Source organism: Camelus bactrianus, chromosome 30, assembly GCF_048773025.1.
Source record: "Camelus bactrianus isolate YW-2024 breed Bactrian camel chromosome 30, ASM4877302v1, whole genome shotgun sequence".
Taxonomy (NCBI): domain Eukaryota; kingdom Metazoa; phylum Chordata; class Mammalia; order Artiodactyla; family Camelidae; genus Camelus; species Camelus bactrianus.
The window spans coordinates 11,892,364-11,908,165 of record NC_133568.1 but is presented as its reverse complement, the minus strand read 5'-3'; the positions used below and the strand labels follow the sequence as shown (position 1 = coordinate 11,908,165).

The 15,802-nt window shown below is 42.4% G+C and overlaps 1 protein-coding gene across 2 annotated transcripts in view; it reads left to right on the top strand.

The window, feature by feature from the left end:
- Positions 1-679: 679 nt before the first annotated feature.
- The window catches only part of MRO (maestro), a 38,384-nt gene continuing 23,261 nt past the window's right edge, over positions 680-15,802 (top strand). For both annotated transcript variants that reach the window (XM_074355250.1, XM_074355253.1), the window contains exons 1-2: positions 680-810; positions 12,404-12,524. The gene's annotated coding sequence lies outside the window, so the exon portion shown is untranslated. The remainder of the gene's footprint in view (positions 811-12,403; positions 12,525-15,802) is intronic.

The following is a 15,802-nucleotide window of genomic DNA, read 5'->3' as shown; positions in this document are numbered from 1 at the left end:
GATTGGTTTGACTGCACAGCAAGTGCGTGGACCCAAGTTCAGTCGTCCAGCTCTGTGAATATGTTAAAAAAAACATTGATTTGTACACTTGAAATGAGTGAACCAAATGGTGTTCTGGGCTGAATTATGTCCCCCTCAAAATTCACTTGCTGACCTCTTAACACCCAATACTTCAGGAGGGAGGGTCTTTAAAGAGGACATTAAGTTAAAATGAGGTCATTAGGATGGACTCCAGTCCAATATGACTGGTGTCTTTGTAAGATGAGATTAAGACACAGACACACAGAGGAGAGACCATGTGGAGACACGGGAAGAAGACAGTCATCTACAAGCCAAGGAGAGAGGCCTCAGAAGAAACCAAGCCTGCCGACAACTTGATCTTAGACTTGTACCCCCCAGAATTGGGAGAAAGTAGTCATCCCTATGGTTTAAGCTACCCAGTTTGTGGTGTTTTGTCATGGCAGCCCGCAATGGGTACTTTTAAGCGTCAGCTTGGCTGGACCACCAGCGCCCATATATTTGGTCAAACATTATTTTGGACTTTCTGTGAAAGTATTTTTGAATGAGATTAGTATTTGAATCGGTGGACTCTGAGTAAAGCTGTTTACACTCCCTAATGTGGGTGAGGCTCAGCCAATCAATCAAGACCTTAATAGAGCAAAGACCGAGCTCCCCTGAGCAGAAAGGAACTCTGCCAGAAGACTGCATGTGTTTGGTCTGCAATTTTCCCCGTGTCTCCAGCCTGCTTGCCTACCCTGGACTTGCAGCTCTACAACTGCGTGAGACAATTCCTTAAAAATTAATCAATAGGTCTATCTCTCTTTCTCTCACAATTTATATTTACACACACACACACACACACACACACACACACACACACACACACACATCCTGTTGGTTTCATTTCTCTGGAGAACCCTGACTAACATAGTGCCCTAGCAAACTAATACAACATGTAAATTGTTTCTCAATAAGTCTGTGTAAAAAAAATCTTAGAAGGCTACATCTAAATGTTTTTTTTAATCTTTGTTACATCTAAATGTTAACAATAATTAAGGGTTTGGAGAGTTTTAGGTTTCATTTAGTTTAGCTTATCCAGACTTGTGAGTTTTTGTGTGTGTGGCCATGCATGTATAATGATAATTTAAGAAAGGATGTTCGCTCAGAGGAATGTTGAGAAGCAAGGTTAGATAACACAGAACCCAGAGGACATGGGGGTATGGTGGGATGCATTGTAATACCACTTATTGTGAAGATTCGGATGAAACAGAAATCAAATTACATCTACAATAAGAACGTCTCAGCAGACAACCTGGTTAGTTTACGATACAGGTGCTGAGGTTGTTCCCTGGAATCTGGGTAGTAAAGGAATTTCATTTGTCCTCTCAACTGTATTTTTCTTCCATGTTCAGTGATTCTCTCATTTAACGAGCTAGCAAGCATTCACTGACCACCAGCTATGTTCAACGATTGCACTAAATATCAGACAATGAAAGACAAACAGAAGAAAATCAACCTCAGTGAAGACATTTACATTACAGTGGGAGGGACAATATGGTGCAACGTCATAAGGGCTCCCATAGAGTAAGAACTGCTTGTGCACATGGGAGAGATGAGGGGTGGAGGGAGGAAGCTTTTTAAATTATCAGCACAATCCTGCAAATAATTTTTTTTTTGCAGCTTCAATCAACAAATATTTACCATTTCTCAGTTTCTGTGAGTCAGAAATTTGGGAAGATTAGATGCGCGGTTTTATTTCACGGACTTTTTTTTAAGGCTGCAAACAAGATGTTGGCCCGGGCTGCAATCATCTGATGGCTTAACGGGGGCTGGAAGGTCCTCTTCACGTGGGCAGGAGCTTCAGGTCTTCGCTGGCTGTTGGCAGGAGGTCTCAGCCCCTGGCCACGTAGGCCTCTCCAGAGGGCTGCCTGTGTGCCCTTATTTTATTTGCTTATTTTTGATGCCACTTCTCCTGGCCCAGCTGCTATTTTTGTTAGCAAGTTAATTATTATTATTCCATTTTGTGGATAAGTAAACTGAGGCTCAGAGAAGTTAAGTAATTTGCCCAAATCTCCCAGGAAGTAGGAGACAGGGATATGAGCACAGTCTGACTCTGAGGTCCATATTCTTTCCCCTGTACTATGTGCTGTGTCTCCGATGCTTGGTCATGTGGAAAAGCAAGCAAGTAGGATACACTGAAACAGAATTAATTTAATTTTTACCTTTTAAAATATATTAAAAAAAAAAGTTTTTAATGATTGAACCCAGGACCTCATGCATGCTAGGCATGCACTCTACTGCTCAGCTATTCCACACCCCTTTAATTTTTATTTTGAAGTAAGGACCCTGGTCTATAAACTCTCTCTCCCTTGTTTTAGTCTTAATTGCCTTATCCTACTCTTTCAGCAATTCTTGTAATTGTAACAATAATAATTAACATTTATTGTTTCCTATGCGCCAGATACTACACTCCATAAAGGTAGATTCTCTCCGTCTGTATGACAACCTAATGCAGTAGGCTGTGGTATTATCCCTGTTTTACAGACAGAGAAACGGAGGCTTAAGGGGTTAAGTGATGTTAAGTGACGAGGCTGGGATTTGATCCCAGATCTAGATTTAGCCATTTTGCTGCACTGCCAAAAACCAGACAAGTGACAGCTGAAAAACTCCTTGCTGGTGGCTGGCTTTTTTACTTAGAACATTCTTGCATGTAACTGATTTTCCAGATCACACAGCAAAGATCAAGAATTTCTCTTCTGTTTTCGAGGAGGATCTCCTTCAGTGAGTTACAGCAATTCTACTTCATCTAGAAGATTTTTGTGTTGCTCATTTATGAGGTGTCCTTGCTGAGATACTGGGACTCTTGGTGGCTCTGAGAGACAGACACTGGGTGCTGGAGTGTTTGGACCAAGGGCACCAAAATGGACCCCTTTGCAGATTCTGTCTGAGCAGTGGGTTCTGGCTTTCCATCCTACCAGAGTCACATCTCTGCTCCCACAGAAATCCAGAGGCCCCTTGAAGGCCTGGACTCTGCACAAAACAGACCAGGGAGCATCCACGATGTTGAAAAACTGGGAGGACCTGTAAGGAATGGGAGAAAGGCCTGCTTCCTTGACCATTCAGCCCTGGCTGCCTGTTGACCAGGATGCTCTTTTTCTGACTCAGGATGGGAATGTGCTCAGATGAGAGGCAGGCAATGGAGGCAACGGAGGTCCCTGGGGTCCCAGGGTCCAGGGAGGTCCTGGCAGAGACAAAGGAGAACCAGCCCAAAGCCGAGGGTTTGACTGGGAACAAGGCTGAGATACACCCACAAATCCACCTGCCTTCAGCATAAGGTAGATCTGGTTCAGGGCAGAGGCAAAGAGGACTTTCAGAATGTCGCTGCTTACTGTGAAAGCATCCACCCTTTGCCTGTTTGCCAGGGAGTTCAGGATGCTCAGCAATGCAGCCGAGGTGGCTCAGAACCTAACTGGCCCAGGCTGGACTTTCACAAGGGCTGCCCAAGGTTTTGAGCTTAGATGACGTGAACACACCTGACCTTCGGGGGTGTGGACAGGGCACATGATAAGCCCCTGCTCACACACATGCTGTGGCAGCAGCTGTGAAACCTGAGAGCCCTGGCCCTGGCTAAAGGTGCACTGATTTGGAGCAGGTGGGGTGAGAGAGGACAGGCATCTGAGAGTCTTGCCTAACTCCCTGGTCACTCAGGTTATCTGTGGACCTTTGAGATGCCATGCTTTCCATCAGACTGCAAGCAGGTCGGAGGCTGATCTTTGTTACCAACAGCATCCTTAGCCCCACACCCCTGCCACAACTCCCCCACACCTCCCAGGCAGGCAGAGAACTCAGAAATTCTCAGGAGGATCTACCACATGCAGGCAGGGAGATGGAAGAGCAGATGGTGCAGGTAACTTTAGGCTTGGCCCAGATCTGGGAAGCTGCAGTCTCCTGGGTACAGCATGTGACCCTCGGAGCACCAAGAACCATTCTAGTTCCGAACAGTGGAGGCTCTGCCCACTGAGGGACAGTGAGAATGTGGCTTCCAGGAAGAGCAAAGGCTCTGGTGGCTGAGCCAGGAGGGGTGGGGGGGTCACTATAGCCAGAAAAGATCAGCACTCAGCATCCAAGACCTGAAAAAGGAGAGCTGGGGACGGGCAGCTGTGACGTCACCAATGCCGGGGCAGACCTGGGCAGACCTGCTCTGATTGACTGTGAGGGAGGGGCTCGGATCAGCTTAGGATCTAGAAGGATCTGAAGGCTCTGTTTGCTAATGACCCACTGCACTTCAGGATTTTGTAAGATCTTTTTCAGGACACTATTTAGAAAGCTTAGGGGCTGTTTTATACAACAGGTGGGGTTACACCAGATTAAAGGTTATAAAGCAGACCCGGTGAATGGAATGGTTTATCCCTGAAAAAGAGCGTTTACTGAATCTGATAACCTTTGAAAGCCCACTGTTGCCCTTCATTTTCACAAATTTTAAATGAGGGGCAGCAAGAGTCCATGAGGTGCACACATACAGTATTCGCTGTGTAAACACACAAACGCACATCCAAATGAGCTCAACTCAACAACTATTTGTTACATGGCCAATAAGTGCCTTCGTGAGGATTAGAGTCGAGTTCAGTGGCTTAACTTTCTCCTTGTGACATAGACGGAAGTACATTTATGTTGTGACTACACACACACATACACACACACACACACACAACTGCAACAAAAGTTTCACTAGTTTTAATCTTACTAGGCAAATTGCATTCTGATATTTTCTATTCTATTTTTTCCCCTATTCTATTTCTTTTCCAAAAAGCCGATTAAGACCCACTGAATTGATTTCATGACCGGTTAATGAGACAATCTGTAGTTTGGAAACACTAGTGGATACACGACATCACTGAATTTCTAATTTCATCTTCATTTAGCTAAAAGTGGAGGGAGTGAATTCAGAAGCTGGTGATCACGTGTAGATGCCTGCTTCCTTGCTAGCGTTGTATACAGATGTGTGTCAGGGTAGCTGAGCGGCCAAAAGGCAAAAAAGCGAGTGGTTTCCCACTGGCCCTGAACGAAACTGGGAAATCAAATTTCCCTTTGGTTACCTTCCCACGAACCAGAGATCATGGTGATAGGCAAAGGTGAACAGATCTGTCATCAATGAGAACACAGACTTTCCCCTACTAACAAGTCTTTAATTGAAGAGTTTATGGCACATGCAATTACAAGGGAAAGCAAGTCTGAACCAATCCCTTAAAGATACAATCTAGTCAGAAAATGCTAGATCTGGAGAGGTTCTCTGATGTTAATGACTCAGATTCTTAAGAATTCTGACTCATCTCATCAAGAACTGACCACTCCTGCCCTTCTCTCTCCTTCACCTTTGTAATTCTCTGATAGCACCTATGATACTCAATTTCTTAAACGTTATTGGCTTATAAATCTATCTCTCTCCCAGCTTATAAAGTGCTTGTAGACAAAAAATGGTTTCTTCTGCATCTTGATATTCCCAGAGTGAAGGCACAAAACAAGAGCTTTGTAAAATGTTTGTAGAATGATTGAATGATATTGGTTCAAACTGGTTGGAAAGGCATTCATAGGAAAAGTACAGATAGTTAACTTATCGAGGGAAAATAAACTGCAGAAAAGATCTTGAAATTCTAACAGATAATATACCTTGAATAAGGTCCAGATAAAGGCATAGTACAAAATATACTAATATAAGAAGTAAACACAGCACAGTTACTGTTCTTACATAGAACTTAAAAAAAACCTTTTTAGTTTAACTTTTTTGGGGTGAGGGGGTGAGGGGAGGTAACTAGATTTATTTTTTTATTTATTTAGTGGAGCTACTGGGGATCGAACCCAGGACCTCGTGCATGCTAAGCATGCACTCTACCACTAAGCTCTACCCTCCCCCCTTACATTGAATTTTGAATTGTAGGTCTCAGATCTGTGGGAAATCTCAAGAAATCATCTCAGAAATCCAGCCTTTTGCCTTTAAAGAGTTCTTTTTATAATAGAGCAAACATAACAAAATATTGAGATTTATACATGTTCAATCTGAATTACCGTGAAGTATCTGAGAGTTTCACAACTGATGGAAGATATGGGTGCCAGACGAAGGGTAGAGAGCAGTGCTTCACAGTCCTGCAGGTGACTTTTGCTGAGTAGAAGTTCATGCATCAGATCGTATTACCAATATCTTATCCACCCTTAATCTTCATTCTTGCTAAAAAAAATTCTTAATTTTGTTCCTGTTGGTAATGCATCTTGGTTCGGTTGATGAGTCAGTATTAGTCTTAGAAAACTGTGGGAATCCATCTTTCTTTTACCAGATACTTGATTTTCTTGCCTCTCTTGCAATTGGAAGGAAGCATCCATGTAGCTAGTTCTGGCCAGAAATACATTAGAGAAAAGGTGCTGAGGGACTTCTGGTAAGAATTTTGCTTTTCTGGATTTTGTGTCATGCAAGATAAAATAAAACAAAAACAACTTTTATTTGTTTCAGACACTATTATGGGTTGTAGTTCCCATTACTCACAGCTAAAAGCATTTCTAATTTATATGGCCTATTGCTATGGGATACATCGGTAAACAGCTCTTCTTAGTCTTATGGAAAAAAATTACTAAAACTAATGGAAAACAACTGGATTTATTTGAATAAAATGTCAATAAGAGGATTTTAGTTTTACAAAAGTAATTCATTCATACCCCAAATAACTATGTAGTGCCAAAAAATCAACCTAAAATATACAGTGGCCATCCTTTAGGAATGACTGCACTCAAAAAGAAGGAAGGAAGGAAGGAAGGAAGGAAGGAAGGAAGGAAGGAAGGAAAGAAAGAAAGAAAGAAAGAAAGAAAGAAAGAAAGAAAGAAAGAAAGAAAGAAAGAAAGAAAGAAAGAATCACTGTAAAAAATGGTAAAGAAAAAAACCCAAACATTTTCACATTTAATCCTCACAAATCTCACAAGATTTTTTTCCATTGTACAGATAACACACCTGAGCCTTACAGGTATTAAAATAACTTGCCTAAGGCCACAGTACATCTTAGAGCCAGGAATTAGACATAGAGAATTACTTCAGTAATCTCCGAATAAAGCCTTCAAATGAATAAGGTTTTATTCATTTGCACTGAATTGAAGGAGATCTGAATAATAGGAAAAAAATTATATGTAAACAAATGGATTCTGATTACTGTGAAGTACGTACAGTACTTCAATTGAGTCAATAAAATTCTTAGTAGATTACTTCATGAATCTTGCTTTCATAAATAGAAAAGATTTGTTTTTGTGGGATTTTTTAGGGGGGAGAGGTAATTAAGTTAATTAATTAATTAATTAATTAATTATAAAATGGAGATACTAGGGATTGAACCCAGCACCTCATACATGCTAAGCACACACTCTATCGCTGAGCTAAACCCTCCTTCCCAAGATTTGTTTCTTAATAAATAAATAAATAAATAAAATTTGTTTCTTAGTACACCTTTTTTTTGGTAAAGACTATATCTAAAATACCTGAAGACACATACTTCAGATGTACGCTTTGATGAATTTTGATAGATGTATACACCAATGAAACCACTATCACAATCAAGATAGCTAACATTTCCATCACTCCCCAAGAGGAGCAATTTTCTAATTCCCAAATTATCCCTTGCTACCCCCTTTAACCTCTGGTAACCGTAAGTTTGTTCTCTATGTCTGTAAGTCTGTTTCTGTTTTGTAGATAAATTCTTTTGTGTCTTTTTTTTTTTTAGAGTCCACATATAAGCAGTATCATATGGTATTTTTCTTTCTCTTTCTGGCTTACTTCACTTAGAATGATGATCTCCAGGTTCATCCATGTTGCTGTAAATGGCATTATTTTATTCTTTTTTATGACTGAGTACTATTCCACTCTGTGTGTGTGTGTGTGTGTGTGTGTGTGTGTGTGTGTGTGTGTGTGTGTGTACACGTACACACCACATCTTCTTTATCCAGTCATCTGTTGATGGAGTAAAAGCCAAACTTTAAATTAACCCTGATCTACATAAAATGTTCGTGTTCCTTCCCAAATCCATATGTTGAAACTTAATTCCCAGTGTGATGGTATTTGGAGGTGGGGGCTTTGGGGGTGATTAGGTCATGAGAGTAGAGCGCTCAGGAATGGGATTAGTGCCTTTACAAGAAGAGGTAGGAGAGAGCCTGCTTCCTCTCTCTGCTCTCTGCAACATGAGGACACACCAAGAGACGGCCGTCTGCAAACCAGGAAGCCAGCCCTCATCAGACACGGCATCTGCTGGCTCCTTGATCTCGGACTTGGCTGCCTCCAGAACTGTGAGAAATAAACGTGTGTTGTTAAGCCCCCCAGTCTGTGGTAATTTGACTCTACAGCCTGGGTGGACTAAGACACACACCTGTGGAAAACACTGCTGGGTCCCACAGGTTTGGAGCGAGATCTGCAAAGACTAGAACACAGGCCTTGCTTTCCAGAGGCTCGCAACCCTGTCTCGGGGAGACAGGTTCCCATGTAATAATTTGAATACAAATTGGCTAGTGACAAGGGCCTTCGTAGGAGTGCGTGCAGGTGCACAGGGAGAAACTTATCAGGCTCTTAGGCCTGGGGAGGACTTTCAGGGTGGGGTTTGAGCAAGGCCTGGAAGAAGCAGTTAAATGAGGAGTAGTTACAGGGAGTGTTGCGTACCTCTGGGCATCGAAACGTAGACACCGAGTGTAGACATTTTGGGGGATGTGACTGAGAAAAGAGAGAGTGTGTCTGTGAACTGAGAAGGGCAGCAGAAAGTGGGGAGGCAGGCAGCCAGGTGGCCGGGTGAGGGTGCCAGCAGGACCAGGGTGAAGCTGGGAGCCCCAGAGCTCAAAATCTACTGAGACCTTCACTCTCAGGTGCCTGTCCGCACCTGCACACCCAGGAGCGTGTGTCTCCTAAACTCCATCGTAAGCGACTCCGCTTTACTTGAGTCCTGGCCCTGATGGTACAGAACAAACATCCTAATGGACATGGGACAAAGGAGCCCATAGCCTGCCAGCTTGTGACCTCCCAGATGGCAGGGGTCATGTATTTTTAGCTGTATATTTCTCTTTCTATTCGCTATACTCTAGTGTTGGGCAGAAAGACTGGAACCAAGGAGACCCTCCATAAATGTTTACTGAATGAATAAATATTTGTTTAATGACACAGCCAGGGCAACCAAGGCAAACGCGGTCAGCAATTAAATACAGGGGCTCTAAATAATCAGCCTCCAAACAGAAATTCAACAGGTTAGAAAAAGGATTTTGTTACATTAATGTCTCGAGGGAAGACCTTGCCCTGGAAAGTGTTCAGTATTTAAAACTTATTTTCCAATGTGTAGGACAATGGAGTGTGTATATATAACTTGTAATCAAAATCAAGGTCTGATACTCTGAACACTGTAACAAATGCATGATTCAAAATACAAAACTCCGATGCAGAAAATGTTCTGTGAAATTTATCACATTCAGAGTGCTCTCCTCCTACAACCGCCCCTGAAGGAAATCTTTTTTAAAGAAATACAAATAGTTCTTTTCTAAGAAAAAAAAAAAAAAAGTCACTCTGTTGTTAGATATGGGGTTGCTATGTTACTTAATAATATTAAATGTCATTTCTGCTCATCCAAGAACAATCTCTTTTTTCCTTCTCTCTCTCTTTTTTGGGATACTGTAGATGTAGCTTAAATAAATACTCATTTGGGAAAGTGAATTCTTAGCATCAAATTTGTAATAATGAATTCAGCTTTACTTGTATTTTAATAGAGGTTTAATTTCAGGAACAAATAGAAAGGAACCATTAGAATTCTGTTTTCACGGGATCAAAAAGGAAGAGAGAAAGACAGCGAATCTCATTCTTCTGAGCCCACTTTGTCCTATAAAGTGAAGTAACACATGGTTAGCAGCTTTCTACCAGGTCCCTGGGTTTTAAATGATGGGCAATTCTGGAAACACTGAGTTGACACCAACTCAAATTGAATTAATAAAAGAAGTAGGATTAATGATACTCTTGTTCTATGATTAAATATATTAGTTGTCTAACAGACACATGAATTTAGTATTTGTTTGTTTTCAGAAGCATGAATTGAGAGGCAAAAACATCCTAAGAGATACACACAGAGGCTTTGCCTTCCTGCTTTACCACCAGCCTTCCTTCTCCTTGCCCTCCTCAGCCCTCATCGCTCGAAGAAACAGACAAAACACTCCAGTTTAATTTTTACCGTATTCTGTGGGTGGATGTGCACAGCAATTAAAACATATTTCTTAGATTTTCTTTGATGTTGAAAAGTGTAAGAAATAAAAAGGACCTGTAACTTTCTATTCTGATAATCCCTGTCGATTTTTTTAAATTGAAAGTCATAAATGTATTTGGTGAGAAAAATTCAAACTACACAAAAAGGTTTACATTTGAACTAAAAGCTTCCTTCCTCACCCAATGACTCTCCTCCCAGGAGACTCCTGTTAATGACTTCTTGAGTGTCTTTTCAAAAGAAAAAAAAATGGCTATACAGTATATTTCTTTTTTCAAATTTACATTCACTGAATTATAATATATTCTCTCCTGTATCTTGCTTTTTTTACTTAATAATATATCTTGAACATCTCTGTATCAGCACATACAGATCTACCTTGTTCTTTATATAATGCTCCCTAGCATTCTATTGTGTAAAGCTACCCTAATTTACTTAAACTGTCCCCTGCTGATGGATATTGCAACAATTTTCTTTTCCTATTGCAAAATAATGTTCCAATGAACACCTTTTTACATATATCCTGATGGCCTTCCTACGTATTCTTAAGGGAACCAGGGTTAATGTACACAGTTGCATAGGTTGTACACTGCACAAAGTGCCTCATCTGTGTGGGCACCAGTCATTTTGTAAATATCATAACTTTAAATACTTATTGTGATAATTTTTCTGGAAATAGACGTAAACTGTCTTGAGGAAGGGGTTCTTTTTTTCTAATTTGCACAAGGTCACCATGGCCCGGGGTGAATGACTATCAGCAGAACTGCTGACTCAAAGGGCACAGGCACATGGGCTTTTGATAGAGATTGTCAACTTCTGATCCAAAATGGCTGCACCCGTGGACATCAGTTTTGAGAGATTAGTGGCTGATTCTAAGATCTAAAACATACTGTGTTGTTTTGAGCACAGTCAGCTTTCATTTACCTGAGGTTGTAAGAAAGAGTGAGAACAGAATTACTTAAAAGCTACAAAAAAAAAAAAAAATCCTTGTGGGTAAAATTGGGTGATTTGCTTGTTCCCTGCTTTCCCTTCCTTTCTGGGGATGATCTAATGTAACTTTTGAAGGAACAGAGACCAGCAGGAGAGAGAAACAGCTGTTCTAGGCTCAGACTTGATTCCTGAACAGATTCATGTTGATGAAATTGTCTTCTTTTGTTCTTTTCTGGAGGAATTAAATGAACAGTATCAGGAAAAGTGCAGTAACACTGTGATGGGGCTACAGTGGGAGGCCGGTATTATGGGGTCAATGGAATTGTTGGAAGACAGCCGGCGTGGGCTGTAGACAGGAAGGCTCTACTCCCGCAGTGTTCTCCAGTCCTTCAAGGAAGGGTCAACTGTCCCAACAAGAGCCCGGATTTCTAAACCAGCCCACTCTGTAAAGCACTTTTGGGCACAGGGGTATTGTTCTGTTGGTCAAATTGTGCCCGGTGTTGTTCTCATTGTCAGAAAATGTCAACACTCCCGGCACTCACACCCGGATTCTGTTGGATTCCACTGTGATCGCAAAACTGAAGGGAAAGTTTCATTGAGGAGGAAGGGACCTGTGAAGCAATGCCCCCAGCAAACTGGAAATGGAGACAAGGAAAGTGGGGGAGGAGGGGAGAAAACAAAGTGAGGAAAGGTCAAGGGTGGGAGAAAGGAAGGCCACAGAGAGAGGAGTGGCCCGCAGAGCTGAGTGGCAGAATCCGGCTGCTCAGAGCAGGAGAGGAAGCCCAGCCTCACCATCCAGCTTTGAGACTTTGGGCAAGTCCCCCACCCACTCTGCCTGCCCCTCAGTGTCCCTACTGGTCAAAGAGCCCTGAAAATGACCCCCCTCCAATGACTTCTGGGGACAACATGACAATGAACATTAGAATGCTTGGGGTGTTAAAAGCAGGGAGCAGATGACACGTGGTCATGTCCCTGGGGTTGATTTTCCTCTCACGGTGCGACAGATGGATCTAATTCTCTTCAACAATGAAGCACGTGGAGCTTTCTCCCTGGGCTCTTGCAGAAACAGGAAATGAACATGAGAATCTTCAAAGTTTGCAAAACTGCACGGCCTGTAATGAATCTCTAGCAATTATCAGGGGCAGATAGCCTAAAAAGGTCTTATTATGTATTTCCCTCTGGTGATAAAACTCTAATCTGCTCTATGTTTCATCTTCAAGGACAAAAGGCAGCTTACAGCCAGCCCCAAGCTTGTTTAAAGGACAGCCGTGTTCCTGGGGGTAACCACTTTGCCCTTCATCAGGATGAGTCCTGAGGCAGGAGCCGGGTTGCCTAGCTCAGGTAAGACAGCACAGAACGTTTTCTGGATTCAACTGATTCTGTTAAACTTCGTAGTTCAACGCAGTTCATTGATTGCTATCGATTTAACCAGTTGGGCTGGAAAATGTATACGTTTATGATTAGTTTTTGGAAGTAGGGGTATTGGTGATGCTGTGAGGGTAGTTAATGTTTCAGATAGAAGAGGTGTTAACACTTGAACTTTTCTTTTAAACTTTTCTTTGCATTTATTTTGTGCTGAATTTATTCCTGCACCATAAGTTTTTGTTTCTTCAGTTTCTTCTGGGATATCTTATTTCTTCTGTGCAACAATCTGCCCTTTTTCAGTAGGGCTCACCGGAAGGAGTTCGCATGGAGGTTAATCTGACCACGAGCTCTGTAAACCCGGGGCACATCTTGCGGGTTTTTTTCCCCAGATGAGCTCTTTGACCAGAGAGAATCGACGTCAGAACACTTAGGTTCAGGATTCTTCTCTGCATTTTTTAAAGCATTTGCAGCAAAAACTCAGCACTTTTTTGGGGGCCAGCGACTCCACGCCAGCCCCAGGGTTTGACCTGGACAGTCCACTACTGTGACAATGGAGTGGCATGCCTTGCTTCTGTCTAATGACATCTTTCAGAGACTTGGTGGCTTTTCAGAGATGCCTACTTTGATAGTCTGGGCAGTGGACAGGCAGATTTGAACCTCTCAACTGGCATGATTTTGTGGGTTTTCTGGGTCAAGTGGGTCGTGAACCATTTTCAGAGATCATCTCAGGCTATTTATGGGAATTTGAATGTAATTTTTGCATTCTGCTATGAATGATGACTGTCAAGTAAAAAAGTCAGGAAAACAGAGGACAGCTGGATGGTGGGTGGGACAAGGAAATGGCTGGGAGCAGTTTTCCGGTCTTAGACTTTGTAGGACTGGAGCACCTTCACTCGGCTTCTCCATCTGGGCAGCAGGAGGCGCTGGCTTCCCTGTGCCAGAGGGTGTTTGATAAACCCGGTGCTTCTCCCTGTGGTACCTGCTTTATACAAAGACTTGAGACAAAAAGTCCATTCCTAGTCTATGAGAGCAGACCAGCTATGTTGCAAAGTGGCAGGCAAACGGGATGATATTTGAGACGTGCCTCCCGAGGGATGTCCCCTTGCCCAGGTAGCTCTGGGCTCTGCCATCAGTGCCGGTGGCTTGTGGAAGAGGCTGGGGAGCATGTGGTTACCTGACTCATCCGGGATCCTCCACCTGGGCCCCCACACCTGCACTACACCTGCCCCGTAGAACCCCTTGCTCTGTCTCTCCCTGCTAAACTGCTAAACAGGGCTGTCTGACGAGACCTCTGCCTTGTTGAAAGTGTGATCTCCATAAACATTTGAAGAATGATGAATGAATGAATGAATGAGAAGTTGGTATTCCCAGTTTGTGGCCAAGCAGGCAGCTAAAATTTCTTTTTAGAAGGGAAAAAAATCAAGAGAGGGTTTGGCCTGACCTGGGGGTATTTCCTAAAAGAAGATGAGAGGGAGGAAACTAAAAACCATCCTTTCTAAACACATTTCCAGATGTGACTGCTCACAATCACAGAAGGAGTGTCTTCTGAAAATCCTGATGCTGCTGAGAAACCAAGTTGATCAGTGACTGTCATTTGTCCTCATTTTCCAAGTCTAAATTGAAAGGGAATTGTTGATTGATTTAGTTCTGCCTGTTGCCCTTTTCATTAGTAAGGCAGAGTAAATAATTACCCTCTTTGATTTTTCCAGTGGCATCAGCCCTGTGTGCTCCTGACAATAAGGAAATATTAATTGAGAGTGAGAAATAGAGTCGTTAAACAATAAAACTAAATAATTATGGTAGGTGAAGGACATCATGCCTTTAGTACATCAATATGTTGCAACTGAATTATCAGAGAAACTTCCCCTCAAATTCCCAGCAGAACTGTGCTGTGTCGTAAGGCCATGTAAGGAGAACCTTAGTTCTCTTGGCATCACGTCCTGGTCTGGATGCTTCCCAAGCTTGTGCTGTGTCTGGGTAGCTTTGGGGCCATTAGCCCTTCCATGCCCTTTGTGGGAGATACTTAATTGAACTGAGTTGGATCAGTAAGTTTCCTGGGTACCAATTCCGGTTTTGCCCTGATTTTCTCTGTGGCTTTAAGCCAAACGGGAAAACTTGTCTGCCTTTTCGTTTTCCCATTTGGCAAATGAAGAAGACATTATCTCTCTGCCAAATGTCTCAACACCTGAATACAAAGAAACTTTAGACAGGAGGGGTTATTAATAGTGTATCTGATGTGTTTCTGGGCATGCGGGGGGCGGGGCGGGTACATTTCAGTCCTGGGGCACCAGGGAGACTTGCCAGAGAATCCTGACCCTTGCAGTGCAGAGTTCCCTTCTCCAGCTGCCTCCGTGGCCTGGTTTAAATGTATCTGCCTTTCAGTCATCCTAAGTACTGCATGGATTAGTTCGGTGCGAGGATATGACCTCCCCCATCTTATTGCCACTCTTGGCAGATAATCCGACTCCCATTTTACCAAGAAGACTGAGGCTAATTTGGATGAATTGAACTCGCTCATCCTTCTCATTCTCATGTTGATGTATCTCCGTCTCTGCGGTTGTCTCTCAGCTTCAGACAAAAAAGGGGGTGGATGGCATTTCTCTCTTCCCCTCCTCCAGAGCTAACCCTGTCCCCAACCTGTGCCCGTGACTCCTCCCTTCATCTCTTCCCATTCCACTTTTCACTGCCTGCACTAGACACATCTTAGGTCTCCCTTGCAACTGTTTTCAAACATGCCCAAGCTTTATTCTATTTTAAAATCACACAACAAAGCCGAAATGCCTTTCTTGACCTTGCTCCCTCTTCTAGTCTATTTATTACCTTCCTTTTGCAGCAAGTCTCCATTTCCTCTTTGCACAGAGCCCCTGAGCTCAGCAGTCTAGTTTCCTTTCTTGGTTGAAATTGCAATCTCAGAGGTCACCCGGGGTGCCCTTGTGTGCCCAATCCAAAGAGGGTTTTGTTTTAGCCTCATTCTTTATTTTATTTTGCAGGGGGGTTAGGTAATTAGGTTTATTTACTTATTTATTTTTAAGTGGAGGTACTGGGGATTGAACCCAGGACCTCCTGCAAGCTAAGCACACATTCTACCATGAGCTATATCCTTCCCACATTCTTCTTTTTTAAAAAATTGAATTGAATTTTTTCTAAATTTTTAAATTGAAATATAGTTGCTGTAAAATACTATATACTTTACAGATGTACACTATAGTGATTCACAATTTTTAAAGATTCTACCCCTTTTATAGTTATTATAA